The following is a 15,265-nucleotide window of genomic DNA, read 5'->3' on the forward strand; positions in this document are numbered from 1 at the left end:
TGCATCAAGAAACATTTGCTATGAAGAATTCTATTTAGTCTGTTTCTGCGAACGTAAATCACATTTTCTCGTTGCAGCGCAGGAAGTTCCATCTTCTACAATCCGCTCGCGACCACTGATGATGTGTACGTAGATGAAAATGCCTCTGTCAGCCCTGGGAGTTCCCAGTACTAACAGAAAGATCGACCTTGTGTCAGACCCCTGCAAATTCAAACTAGGCACACAGCCACGACCCTACGGCTACCCAGACGGCAAGGCAATTTTAAAAACAATAAACAATAACAAACTTCCTGGCTGAAGGCAAAAGTTCAAAAAATATATATATATATCAAAATCACAGTATGCAGTTGCCTGCTTTATTAGTCCTTTTTATGGCTTCTAAGGTTGTATTTCTGCTTCGCTGGTACTGTCTGATCGGAAAATAGTGTATCACTAGCAGCTGTTGCAGAGTTTACGTTCGCAGATGGCAAAGTTTCTTCTGATGCTGGAGACAAATTTTCAATGTTCAAAGCAGTCTTTTCAAGAGGAGAGTCACGTTTCAAAGTGTCAGAAATCAAATCGGCATCGCTGAAAGGGACAAATTTCGGAGTTGTTTCAGCTTCGGAGGCATCAATTCCCTTCTTCACCCAGTCGTCGTAGGGCAGCGGCAGTGGAACACGCTTTACGTGAGAAGCGTGGATCCAGTGCTTGCGACCAGCAACACGTACAGCTGTCCTCGTCGCCAGCAGGATTTGGAAGGGGCCGATGTAGCGAGGCTGAAGATTCTTTGTCCTCGCAAAATTTCTGACCACCACGTGGTCGCCGGGTTTCAGCTGATGCCCTGGACTCTCCGGAGGTTTTGGCAAAGCATCAAAGACCTGTTGATGAATAAGACTTAATTTAGCAGTCAAGTCGTAAAGATAGTCTATCAACATAGGATATTCAATGGAGCAGAATTGTTTAGGCCTTGGCACACCCCAGACATTTGCCGGGCGGCCAAATACAATCTCATATGGAGAAAGCCCTATTCTAGAATGCACTGTTGCTCTCGTTGATAACAAAGCCAAAGGAAGTGCGTCTGGCCAAGCCAAACCTGTGGATGCTTGAATTTTGGCTATTTTAAGCTTGAGGGTGCCATTGTAACCCTCGACTAAACCAGCAGACTGGGGATGGTTCGCACTATGAAATTTTTGTTTCAATCCTAGACCAGCACACACACTCTGCATAACTTTCCCTATAAACTCACTTCCGTTATCTGACCATACAATCCGTGGCATTCCAAACCTAGGGAAAAATTCTTTGAGAAGAATTTTGGCAGTTGATAAAGCAGTGTTGTCCTTTAGTGGGTATGCTTCTATCCACCTGGAAAAAGCACAAACCACCACCAGGACGTATTTTAAATTGTTGCAGCGTTCCATGTGAATGAAGTCTAACTGTATTACTTCAAAGGGACAGGAAGGAGGAGCGAAATGACCAGCTGGAGTTGGAGTTCCCTTGCCAGGATTATGCATCAAGCACACCATACAATTTTTCACCACTCTCTCTGCACACTTACTGATTCCCTCATTCTTCCAAACCGGAGCTAACATCTTACATATCCCTTTAGAACTTATGTGCGCCACTCCATGCGCCATCGTCACTACTGCAAGCACATACGCATCAGGCAACATCCAACGCTGCTGTTCTGTCAAATCGATCCAACATCCATTCGAGTCCAATTTGCCCGTACTTTCTCTCCATACGCGTTTCTCTTCCTCAGTCGCTTCTTTCTGAATCTCTTTCACACTTTCCATTGTGTCCTCACACATTCCAGACTCAGCAATCCATCTTGCAGACGTAGCAACATACATTCTACTCATCATGTCTCTAGCTGTCTGTTTAGCGGTTTCATCAGCAAAGGCATTTCCCCGACCAACATCATCCGTGATTGCTTTATGAGCACTGCACTTCACAATCGCAACTTCAGTCGGTAAGGTTAGAGATTCTAACAAGTCGTTAACTAGCTGACCATGTTGGATCTTAGTCCCATGGGACGTAATGAAACCCCTTTCTCTCCACAACCGGCCAAAACTATGGGCCACGCCAAATGCGTACTGACTATCTGTAAACACATTCACTCTCTTTCCCTCAGCTAAAACACACGCTCTCGTAAGAGCTATTAACTCTGCAGCTTGGGCAGAATTCTGACTCACTCTTGCAGTCTCCACAATCGTCTTCAAAGTCGTTACCGCGTAGGCAGCAGTCACATCACCATTTTCCAATTTAAAACATGACCCGTCCACATACAGCGTACCATCTGGGTCGGATAGGGGAGTATCTCTCAAGTCGATACGACCTTTTGTCTCTTCCTCCGTTTTGAAATAACAGTCATGTGGCTCAGAATCACTCGACTCTTGATCAGTCGGCAACAATGTTGCTGGGTTCAATACATTGCATCTTTTGATCTGAATATGACTCGCTAATAACGTCAGCTCGTAACCAGATAATCTCGCACTAGTAAGGTGTTGAGTCTTCGTTCGGTTCATGAGTGTGTCCACTGCATGAGGAACCATGACCACTAGCATATTGTTCATCACCAAACCAGCAGATTGTCGAATGGAAGCTGCAGCTGCCGCTGTAGCCCTCAAACAACTAGGCAATGCTCTAGCTACCGGATCTAATGTTGATGAGAAATACGCACAAGGGCGTTGTTTATCACCAAACTTCTGTGTCAAGGCACTCAACGCGCAACCTTCTCTTTCGTGAACGTAGAGCGTGAATGGCTTACTGTAATCAGGTGTGCCCAATACAGGAGCTGAACACAAAGCTTTTCGTAATTCAGCAAAACTCTCTTGACATTCATCAGACCATGGCACCGGACTCGGAACATTTTTCCCAGTCAAAGCTACCAATGGCTTTGCTAAAAGTGAAAAATTTGGGATCCATTGCCTACAGTAAGAGGTAATACCTAGAAAGGCACGTACTTCCCTCTGTGTGCGTGGAACACTCATTTGCATAATTGCTTTTATTCTTTCTGGGGTCAACTTCCTTCCCTCCTTTGACAAGAGATGACCTAAATAGGTTACTTCTTGGCAGCAATATTGCATTTTGGAAGGTGACACCTTATGATTCAAATTAGACAAATGATGCAATAGTGAAATTGTAGCTGCTTTGCAAGTTTCCTTGTCATCGGCAGCCACCAAAAGATCATCTACGTATTGTACTAGGGCAGAACCTGGAGGAAGGACAAAAGAATCTAACTGGCTTTTTAAAGCTTGACTGTAAATAGATGGACTTTCACAGTAGCCTTGTGGAGCGCGTTTAAATCTGAAACTGCGACCTCCTAAACAGAAGCCAAAAATATCTCTGCTTTCCTCGGCTATCGGAATGCTGAAAAAGGCATTCTTCAAGTCGATGACTGAGAACCATGTAGCTGTAGCAGGAATCAATGTTAACAAAGCAGTAATGTCTGGCACTACAGGAAACTGCGGAATTACAATCTTATTAACTTCTCTAAGGTCTATGACAAACCTATAGACTGGAGGCTTTGTAGGATCTGTTCGTTTCAAAATCGGCAATACAGGACTATTACAAACATTTCCTCGCGTTTCTTCAACCACACCTTTTTTAATCAAATCTTGCACAATCAATAAGAGTGCACGTTCTCCTTCACTTGAGATTTTATATTGAGGAATTCTTGGAAATTTTACATTCGCTTTCAAAGTTACTACATACGGTGGAATCTCTAGTAGACCTACATCATTGGGACCAGTCGCCCAAAGAGAATCAGGGAGTGAACGTAGCTCCGGCGGGAGTGCGTCCATTGACAAGTACATCGGAGAGGTGAGTCTTTTACCCAAAGTAAGCTGTACTCCTTCCGGAGAACAGTACAATGTCGCATATAGTCGTTTTAACAAATCTAAACCAAGCAGATTTTCATTACAACCTGTCGTCAAAATTAAGGGTGCTTTCAATTGACACGGTCCAACAGAAATAGACAAAGGACCAGATATCGGGTTGTACACAGGGGCGCCTGAAAAACCTACGGAAACATTTGTTGAGCCAGACAAAGGTGCGCCAGGGAGTTTCGCATGCATGATAGAACTTTTCGCGGCACCAGTATCCAACAGAAACGGTTCGACTACACCTGATGTTGCTACTGCGACATAAGGCCCACTCTGATCCACTGGAACTGATACTACTCCCTCTCTCTGTCCATGGCTGTCCTAGTACCCATTTTGTTGAAATCCCTCTTCAACTTCACAATAATCCTCAACAAGATATTGCTGAGATCTATTCTGTTGAGCTGACTGTACATTTCGCTGATCAAAGTGATTAGAAGGACGATCATTAGTTTGTGGAGGCATAGCACCTCGTCCTCGACCTCTAGAATTCTGTGCAAAACCACCACGACCTCTCTGAGCTGCTGCCGCATTATTTTGCGCTAAAATCTGACAATCATTTTTATAGTGACCCTCTTTCTTACAGTACGCACACTGATTCCACTGATATTGAGGCCTGGTCGAATTATAATCTGTCTTTTGATACGAATTCTGTTGCATATTAGTCTGATTCGTGCGAGGCGGATACGCCTGCTGTAAAAGAACTTTAGTCTTTAAATCTTTCGTTTTCTTCTCTGATTTCTCCTTTTCCTCTTTATCCCTATTTTCATAGTACTGTGCAGTCGCAAGTATTTGCGCTGTCGTAGATACAGCCCACGCACTTTCTGAGTCTTTCAATTTATTGCATAATTCGGGTAACAAATTATGCACAAATTTATCGACAAACAATCTCTGTCCTCCTTCAGTGCTCATGTCCTGACCACTATGGTCTACAAAAGTCTCTTCGAACCTCGTGAAGAAGTCGGAGACACTTTCGTCTTTCTTCTGCTTGCATGCGGATAATTTATCCCAATTAACACGCAATGCTGGCATCAGAGTCTTCATTAAATCTATTATTCTGCCAGGAAGATTAGCAATTAGGGGTTCGGGTTTCGCACCACCTATTTGTTGAGCATCTGCTGCAGTGATAGCTGCCCAATCACCACCTAAAGCAGCCTGATGATCCTCTCTACGAATTTTAGCCCACACTGGTTGTGGAACTACATTACCAAACAACATATCAATGTCGGCTAAGTTCATTATACAAGCCTCAACTGTCTGTGTCAATTCCTTGTAATATCCGGCTGGATTCTTACGTGGATCTGGCAAGGCCTGTTTCACTGCTAACACTTCTGCTCGCTTCCACGGAATATGTATCCATACTCTTTGGAACTGTGCTGGAGCAGCTGCAATACCCGCATTATCATCACGTTGTACTGCTTCGCGCCAAATTGGAGGAACTTCCCTCATAGGATATTGGCGACTTAGCTTCATTCTACCTTTCTCTAAATCTCTCGGCGAACGAAGAGATGGATCATTCCTAAAACTCAAAATGAGTTCCATCGCTTCCTTTATATTATCGCCCACTATCATTCCAGCAGCAAACTCTTTTTGAATCTTAATTAAATCTTCCAAATCTGATTCGACATCGTCTTCTTCTATTTCCTCACGCAACAACGAGCACATCTCGTCGAAGACGTATCGCTGTGTTGGCTCTCCCCATTGCATAAATGTCTCTAACACATCTTTCGTACTATATCTTCTAACTTTTGTAATCCATCTGAGAGCTGTGGAGTCTAAAACTCCCCGTTCCTCAGTACTTGGAAGCTGACTCCGTCTCTGAACAGAGTCAGGAGTAGGAGTCTTAATCAAGGTTTTATATATAGGCGACAGCATATTAGTAACAGAATCAGTAATTCTTCGACGAACAGAAAGTGGAGTTAGTACACTCGCAGACATAGAGAATGCAGTAGAGGTGGGAATAGATGACGAAACAGTAGGAGTATCGAGGAAAATAGTTTGAGGATCAATAGGTACAGTGGTAGGTATAGGAGCGGGCAGTGCAGGAAGAGGAGGAGCTGTAGGAACATTTACATTCACCACAGGAGGTATAGGAACTTGATTCTGAGGAACAAGAACACCAGGTTGTCCAGCAACCGGCAATTGAACATTCGGGATTAGTGGAGCCGCAGCACCTTGTGCATACGGTGGAGGCGACCGTAACAGATAAGATAGCAGAGGATCGTTTTCGGAATCCTCCAGTATCTTAGCCATTTTCGATGGCAAGGCAGGATAGCACTTGTCAATCGCTAAGTTACGCTCTCTAATGGCTACATCTATGGCTTTCTCACACTCGTTAGCCTGCAACTGCTTAGTCGCTTGCTCTAGAGTTAACTCTTCTAGTTCTTTTTGCTCTTTCTTCAACCTTTTCATTTCTCTCTGTTTGGATTCTTTCCGCCAATAACGAAAAGAGTCAAACATTGCCGGCCGGGCTTTCTTCCTAAACAATTTCGCTTCTAAATTGTCGAGAATCTCTTGTTCAAAACTACCATGCAGTGGCCAACTAAGGACACCATCCTTCTTACAATAGCGGACCCATATCTCATTATAAGTTATAGGACCCACACCATACTTACAATATAGGTCATATAGGGGAGTCCCAATCGGAGGAACCAGACAGGAATCCTCTAATTGTGAGTCACTGTTGCAACTAAAACAAGACAACATTTTCCGACTTACCATTCTCAGTCCGGAACACAAAACAAACAAAACACGAAACAAATTTGTGCACTTGAACCAAGAACTTAGGCCTACCAAAACGAACTGATGTATCGATACCCAAAACTGAACCAAATAGATTATCGTAACCAGAACAACTAGTGATAATCTAACAAAACCAAACTAAACCAAGAACCGATCAAGGATTTTTAACAATCCTCACAAAGTAACCAGCTAGCTATCACTAAATACTTAACTGAGGCACTGAAGACGTCACCAAGGAGAAACCCGTCACGTTTCGCCGTACTAAGGACTGCACCACTTCGGGTCCAAGACAGGGCGACGGTCAAGGCAACGGCCCACTGCAGCCGTCCTGAACGGGAACCCTCGTGGAAGAGAACTTCAGGGCCACTTTTGCGATATGCCGGGATCGATGAAGTGGGGCGCCTCCCTCAGGAATCTTCACACGAAGCTTCTCGAACTCTTCAGGCTTTTGGACCGGTACCGAATGACGTCGCCCCACGTTGGGCGCCAATTGGAGTTCTGGACTTTTTGGTTCCGTCCAGAGGTGTCAGGGTACAACACCCAAAGACCCCGGAGTCCCACCTGCCTTGGTGCACAAATGAACAGAAACACGGGCTTCTCGATGGTGGCGTCAAAGACCAAAGGTTTATTACTGCAGGGACACAGAAGTCACAGAATCTACACACGGGCAGAATCTAGGAGACTGTTCGATTTGTACAAAGTGGGTTGCTCCTTATATACTAAAAATTGTGCTCTAGGCAAATATTTCACATGTCGGTACATTCCCAAACCTTTGTGTCTCTAAACAATAAATATTTGGCGTTACACAGGAACTGTCGATAATATCTGATACCAAACATCACGAAGAGGGGTTCCCACCAGTCCATCACAATCCCTTGTCAATATTGCATTCAAGACCCGGACCGCCTCATCGTAAAGTTCGTTACCTCCCCCTAATAAAGGCCCAGAAGGAAAGGAGCAGAGCCAGGTGCAGAAGATAGAAAAGCGGGATAAGAGATGTTTGTGGGTTGTAAATGGGCAAGGCTACCGGCTTCGGCCGCCTAATCATGATCAGGTACAATGGACAGGAAAACCAGTTCAGGTGGGCTGGCCTCGGGCAGAGGAGGCAGCCTTTGTCGAGTCATGCAGCTTCAGCGTGATCTGGTTTAAGGTGCACGTGTCATGTAAGAGGTGAATCTCCGGCTAAGGCTACGTGTCTTTAATTCAGAGTGAAGTGAATGAAATGATCAGAGGCTATTGCATATGTGAGGGCAAGGAACCACAAAATGGCGGCCATGATCTAAGATGGATGCCGTGTGTATATCAGAAATGTGTCAGTGGAAGGAGTGCTCTTGCTCGTAGCGTAGCGAAAACACTAGGATATACTAAATGGATCATTTGCGGTTCGCTGATACTAATTTTATGTATTTCCGACAAACTTGAAAACACGGGTTCAAGTCGTCACGGAACCGTCACGGAACCTCATTTCCCCCTCTGGAAATCCAGAAGCCCATCCCCCAAATTTGGTCAGACCATTGCTTGATTCCCTTTCACATTGTACTCCCACAGTCTCAAACACCAGCTAAACCTACCCATAATCCAGTGAACCAAGTCAACTGGACCCGAGTAGAAGCTAATTTTAAAATCAACCCCATTGTCGAAGCACCTATCCCGAATATGCCTGGTGATGCTGTCCAGGGCTCCAAATGTTTTCACACTTGGTTACGACAGGAGATCAAGGACAGGATACCTCCAAGCTGCCCCCAGGGAAAAAGGGAAAAACAGGAAGATAAACTCCCCTTGGTTTACTTCTGAGCTAGCAAAAATCCATCTATTATGCAGGAAAAAAGAACGCAGCTGGCGAAAAACCTATCACCCTATAGACAGAAGTTCATACATTTAGCATAGGAAAACTTACCTCTACGCTATTAAAATAGGTAAGAAGAACTTCTACATCAACGCCATCAATACAGCCAAACAAAAACAAAAAAAGGTTTTCTCCATTGTCAAGTCTTTTATCAATCCAAGAGCTCTACAACCTGAAATTCCACCATCCTCAGAGTTCTGTAACCGGATTGCGGATTTCTTCGAGGAAAAAATCTTATCAATACAAAAGGACTTCCAACCACCTCGTCAAGCCCTGCCCCCTATTCCAACGGCGTGTGGAGAGAACTCGTCGAGTTGCCTTAGATCCTTCACCCCGGTCACACTCCTCCAGACCCGGGAGGCAATTCTGACATGTAAATCAGGTGCCCCCTCTGATTCATGCCCCCCTCGAATCCTTCATCAATTAATTGAGGTGGTTAATCCCACCATAAATGAGATTATCAACGCTTCCTTGAGCTCAGGCGTTGTGCCCCGCGAATGGAAACATGCAATCGTGAAACCTCTCATGAAAAAATCTAACAAATCCCCCACAGACCTCACAAATCTACGCCCAATTTCACTCCTCCCTGTTTTAGGCAAGATAACCGAGCAAATGGTCCACAAAGAACTAAAAAGTTATGTCGAAGCTCATCACATCCTTCATCCCCAACAATCGGGTTTACGTCCACACCACTCAACGGAAACTGCTTTGATAGAACTCTCCGATTCAATCAAACTATTACAGGATGGAGGGAAGAACGCCGTCCTGATCTTATTAGACCTCACGGCGGCGTTCGATACCATCTCTCACTCCATACTGATAGACAGATTGAGGGATATAGGAATCACTGATGTAGCATTAGACTGGATAATCTCCTTCCTGACAGATAGATACCAAACCATCTCCTTGGGTCCTTTTCTTTCTAAAGAGAAAAAGGTACACTCTGGAGTCCCTCAGGGCTCAATATTAAGCCCATTACTGTTCAACATCTATATGGTCCCCCTCATCTCTTTAATAGAGTCATACGGCATATTAGTAACATCATATGCCGATGACACTCAGCTCATCGTCCCCTTGGAGAACGATTCCACAGATGCTGAGCTAAATCTAAAAGAGTGTCTAAGAGATGTCTTCCGCTGGATGGATCAAAACCACCTTAAATGCAACACCAATAAGACAGAATTCCTCCCTATGGGTAAAAACCCCGAATTCTGTCCCAGCAAATGGTGGCCTGAGGACACCCCTGCGCCACCGCAAGCTGTGGCATCAGCAAGGAATCTGGGCGTTCTATTTGATGCCGAATTATCCTTCGACCAGCATGTCAGGAATGTTGCAGGAAGTTGCTTCAACATAATTAAATCACTGAAAAAGTTCTTTGAATTCTTGCCCATAGATTCAAGAAAGGCAGTAGCAGTGGCCCTAATCCTTGCAAGTCTTGACTACTGCAATGGTCTGATGGCAGGTGTCAAAAGGAAAACCACTCTCAAAAAGCTTCAAGGCGTACAATACGCAACTGCTAGACTTGTCCTCAAGTTACCCAGGAGATCATCAGCTTCCCCCGCCTTAAAAACCCTTCACTGGCTGCCACTCCCCAAAAGAATTTTGTTTTAAATTCCAACAATAACTTTCCGTGCATACAACTGCACTGGCCCATCCTACCTCATTAGAAGATTTCCCCATTACAACCCTTCTAGGACCTTAAGATCCTCAGACCAAAACCTGATTAAGTTACCGAAATTTAAATACAAAACTAAAGGAGGCAAGTCCTTGTCCTTTTTATCTGCAAAAGCCTGGAACTCAATTCCCAATAATCTCAGATCCCTAACTCAAGAAAACCACTTCAGAAAGCAGCTTAAAACATGGATCTATTCTCTTCCTGATGATTACGCAATGACCTTCATCTAGTCTTCTAATTTTCAACTTCCGCACACTGTATATTTAGCGCCAGGATGCTCCTTTCGGAGCGATTGTTGCGCTTTAGAAATACCATAAAATACAATTACAAATACAAACGGCTGGATGCTAAATCCAGTAATTCACTGGTGTGAAGTAGCAATGACGAGCAACAAAATTTGTTAATCAATGTTCCACGGCATTCTGTGGATGAAGTATTAATCATAACTTTACTCATTAATGCTAGAATTGTAAGGAATACACCGAAGATGGACAGACACATAAAACAAAAGTAGTGAAGACAATCATGTCACCCAAATGCTGTTAACTAAAAACAGTGAGTTGAACTGTGAATTCTTGTAGGTCATGGGGTAGTTGCTGTGTCAACAATAGTATTACAGAATGTAAACTTCTTGTTTTTGTAGAAAATGCAGAAAACTAAATAAAGCTGAATTAAACACATTTATGTCTTTACTCGTGAAGTTCCAATGAACTCTGGGAGAATGTTCTTTCTTGCTCTTCTTGTTTGAAGTTACTATGGCAACATAATAAAACAGCATCTTAAATTTTTTCAGGAACAAGGGTGGGAGCACACCGCTTCACCTCCCAGCAGGTTTCGCCCCTGCCATTGTGGTAAATGCAGTTTTGGTTACTTGCTTGCTTCAAGAGTGTTTGAGTGTTTCGCCACAATTGGCGCAGATAGTGCTGATCTCTAGACACATGTCTCTGGTTCTTTAACTGTCATCAGTAGAGATTACAGATTTTCAAATGTGGGGTGTGCGAAGTAGGTTGCCAGTGCCAACATCTTTCTCAGGTCAGGTACTTCTCACAGGCATGCGGGTGCTTCATCCACGAGCTCGTCAGCTCAATGACTCACGGGAGTACTATTAAACAGTAACAGGGGTGGGAGCACACCTCTTCACCTCCCAGCAGGTTTCGCCCCTGGCATCGTGGTAAATGCAGTTTCGGTTACTTGCTTGCTTCAAGAGTGTTCAAGTGTTTCGCCACAGTTGGCGCAGATAGTGCTGATCTCTAGACACATGTTTCTGGTCTTTAACCGTCATCAGTAGAGATTACAGACTTTCAAATGTAGGGTTTGCTGAGAAGGCTGCCAACAGCAGCATTTCCAGCAACCCCAGATGATTTTTCTTTGCTCTCTTATACTGCTGCTCTCTACTGAAGACAAGCTCAACCCAGAAACACGTGCCTAGGGATATACAGCAATGTCTGCACCAACTTTGGAGAAAAACTCCAGCTAATTTTGAAGTAAGTTTGAACTGTGTACTGCATTTACCAGGATGCAAAGGGGCGAACTGTGCTGAGACTGTCAGGCAGTGTGCTCCCAACCCCCTTTCTGTTTAAAAGGCTCCCTTGAGCAAGCAAGCTGACGAGCTTTGGAGATGCACCTGTGTGCCTGTGAGTGGTACTTTGACCTGAGAGGAAAAAAACATTTTCCAGACATTTCTGTGATGGAAAGTTTTGGAATCTGTGTGACCTGCGTGGGTCCACAAAATACCACCCACCCGCATTCCCCAAAGTCTTCCAATAAAAATGGTACCTCAGATTTCAGACCGAGGGTCTAGGGGGTTTGTCCGCACTCCACCGCAACTGTCGCCATTAAGTAGGGGAGAAGGGCAGGACGTACAGCTGGGAGGCTGGGGCGTTCGGGGGCAGAGGATTTAGGCGTAAACGGGGGGAAGCTAGTGGGTAACGGCACAACAAGGGAAAAAAGAAATTAACACAGAAATGGAAATATAAATAAAATATACAGGAGCACAATGCAGAACAACATAATAAACTGAATAATAGAATGGAAAAGTAGAAAAATGCAATGGCACAATGAAAGGACGACAAGAGGAAGAAAATAGCAATACCAGCGTGTCAAGGGCAAAGCGTAGCACCGGGCAGCAGCGAATCTCGAACCCTGCCTAGAGGGGTCAGAGGCAGAGCACGGCACAGCAGAGCTGCTGGGGAAGAGCAGATCTCAGACCGAGGGTCTGGGGTCTTGCTCCCTAGGGTCTTGGGTCTGGGGTTTGCGGCAGACACAGGTCAGAAGGGCTGCCGGCAGGCCTGCTTCCTTTGACCAGGTCCATAAATTCACTGACGGAGAGGTTGAGTTAGAGTATTCTTGGATTGTTGTTTTGTAAAAGGGTTAGTGCAGGTGCTTTGTCTCTGTTTTAAGTATGAGTCCAAAATTTCTGCTTTGTCTATGTAATTATTTGCCAGTTTGTCTGTGAAATCTTGAGTAACGGGATGAGTTTCTTCTAGACAATTCAATTTACAAAATTCATTGAGTATTTTATAGACTTCTTTATTTGAACATTTAGCATTCTGAATTCTGTCTGAATGGCACATTTTCTTTGCTTTTTTTATAGCTGACTTGTATAATCTGTAAAGTTTCTGCAGGTGAAGTTTTTCTTGTTTTTGTTTTGATCCAGGCACGTTGCAGCTTTCTACTTTGAAGTTTTATATCTTTTATCTCTGTATTCCTCTAAGGTGCTTGTTTTCTTTTGATCTGTTATGTGCTTTTTAGTGCTATCAGGATATAAAAAGCTTACTGTAGCCACTCATATAGACTGATACTTCTAGCCATACCACCAAACCAACCCAGAGGCCAGACAAGGGACTAGAACTTCGGTCCCCAGCATACTTCGAGGGTCGCACCAACAATGTCATTTTTCAGAGCGCCAGGAGGCGCATAAGACCAGCAGCGGGACCCCCGGCGCTGGAGGCACTTGGGCGGCGCCCGGGCCAAGGGAGGGCCTGCCATGTGTCTGTCGGTGACAGGAAGATGTAGGGCGGTGACGCGCCACTAACAGTGGACTATCGGGGACATCTTTCATGATCTAGCAGTCAAACTGTGGCATTGTGATCAAAAGACTGTAGACTTAAAGGTACCTTCTATTGAGCGGTACCCTAAACAAAGTGACGGATGATGAGGGAATGAGTGATAAGGACAGATATACTTACATATGTACAGATATTCTGTTTTATCATTATTTCCTGTTCTCTTTCACTGCTTTTCACTTGATCTGTTGCAGTAAAGGGGCGGTTGTAAACCAGCTGGGCAGATTCTATTGTTAAATCCATAAGTATAATTTACCCTAAAATAAGGACATTTCACAACGGTAAAAGAAAGCATACAGCCACGCTAGGAAAACCACATTCCCTGAAAAATCACAAATGTTTTTATTAAATCATATTACAGGAGCAATGGGGGCCACTGGCCCAGCACTAGACACTGGGGGCCTCATTTATGAAAAGTGACGCATCGCTGCGTGAAAACAGCGATGCGTCACTTTTCAGTGCGCACTCCTTGCGACACCAATGATGCGTCATATTTAATGTATGACGCATCATGTCGCAAGGACTTACAGATACGTCAGTATTTCTGACGCATCTGTAAGCACAAAAGTGACGCATTGCTGGAGTGTGTCACAAAAGTGACGCATCTCCAGCAATGCGTCCTTTCACATGGGGAGAGCCCCATGTGAAAGGGCTTGCGTCAGTCTTACGCCTGCTGTGAGGAAGGCGCAAGATTTTGACGCAACCGCATCCTAAAAGTGACGCAGTGAAATCTCATAGATTTCACTGCGTCACTATTAAGAGGCTTTTTGCGGGGGAACGCCCCCTCTGCATACATTATACCTGACGCAGGTATAAAGTGGCGCAGGGGTTTAAAAAGTGACGCATCTACCTAGATGCGTCACTTTTTAAATATGGCGCAACAAGGCGCATGTTTTACGCCGCAGATGCGTCATAAAAGTGACGCATCCGCAGTGCAAAACTGACGCAAGGCCTCATAAATGAGGCCCTAGAGCGTTAGAGAGCAAGCAGAACATATATCAGATCGCCTGGACCTCCCACCAGCAGCAGCCCCTTATGAGGTAGATTTGACAAACGTCCCTACCCTAACCCCAAACAGTAAGGAGAAGTGGATTTCTCTGAGAAATAAAACTCTAAACTGGTTGGGATTGAGATCGGGACTAACTGGCCATCTATTTAACAACTTTAAGATGGCAAGGAGAGCGAGATGGGTAGGGAGGGGCAAAAAAGATCAGGCTGGTGATTGCGTCGGATTGTCTTTTGGATCACCTGAGCTGGTCGAGGCGGTGTGACATAGTGCTCATTAACTTATTTCCTTTGGATGCTCATGTTATGGTTTGATTAGCTCCATGGCAAAGGAATGCTGTAATGTTGCTGGCAAGTTTTTGATCACCTTCCTGATGTTGAGGACCAAACATTGAATGAGTATGAAATTTGTATTTTAAAATTAGACAGACACTATTTACCAAAAGTTAGCACCATACTTGAAAGATACCATTTTGGTCGTAGGACCCAAAATGAAGGTGGAACTGTGGAAAATTACATACTGCGAACATTTGGATCTTCTTGTAAATTTGACGCTCTGCTAGAGGAAAGAATTAGGGACCAGTTCATGCTACAGGTTGCTATGTACAAAAAGTCAGAGATGACATCTGGCAAAAGGATGATTCCTCTTTAGAAGAGGTCATTAACATTGCAAAACAGATTGGGAACTCACAAAAATGTGTGGAGATTATTACTAAACATGAAAAGAAAGGAGAAACTGTCCATGAGGTAAAGGTTTCTTCCAATTGGAAAGTTTCTAAAAAGAATTTCAAACCTGTAGGCAGTAGTTCACGTTCTTCTAACAAATCCAGTTTCCAACCCAAATGTTTTCGTTGCGGGAATCTTGGTCATTTGGCTAATGACAAGAAATGTCATGCTTTGAAAACTACATGCAGTAATTTAAAAAATTGGTCATTTCACCTCAACCTGTCATGCAAAAAAACATAAGGTGAAAGTAAGTTCTATTTCTCAACAGGTAATTCCAGAAAGTGATTCTGAATCAGAATTTGACTGTGGACAAATTGTGTCACAAATATCGGACAATGATAAGAAA

This window comes from Lissotriton vulgaris, chromosome 3_2 (genome assembly GCF_964263255.1).
Source record: "Lissotriton vulgaris chromosome 3_2, aLisVul1.2, whole genome shotgun sequence".
NCBI lineage: Eukaryota > Metazoa > Chordata > Amphibia > Caudata > Salamandridae > Lissotriton > Lissotriton vulgaris.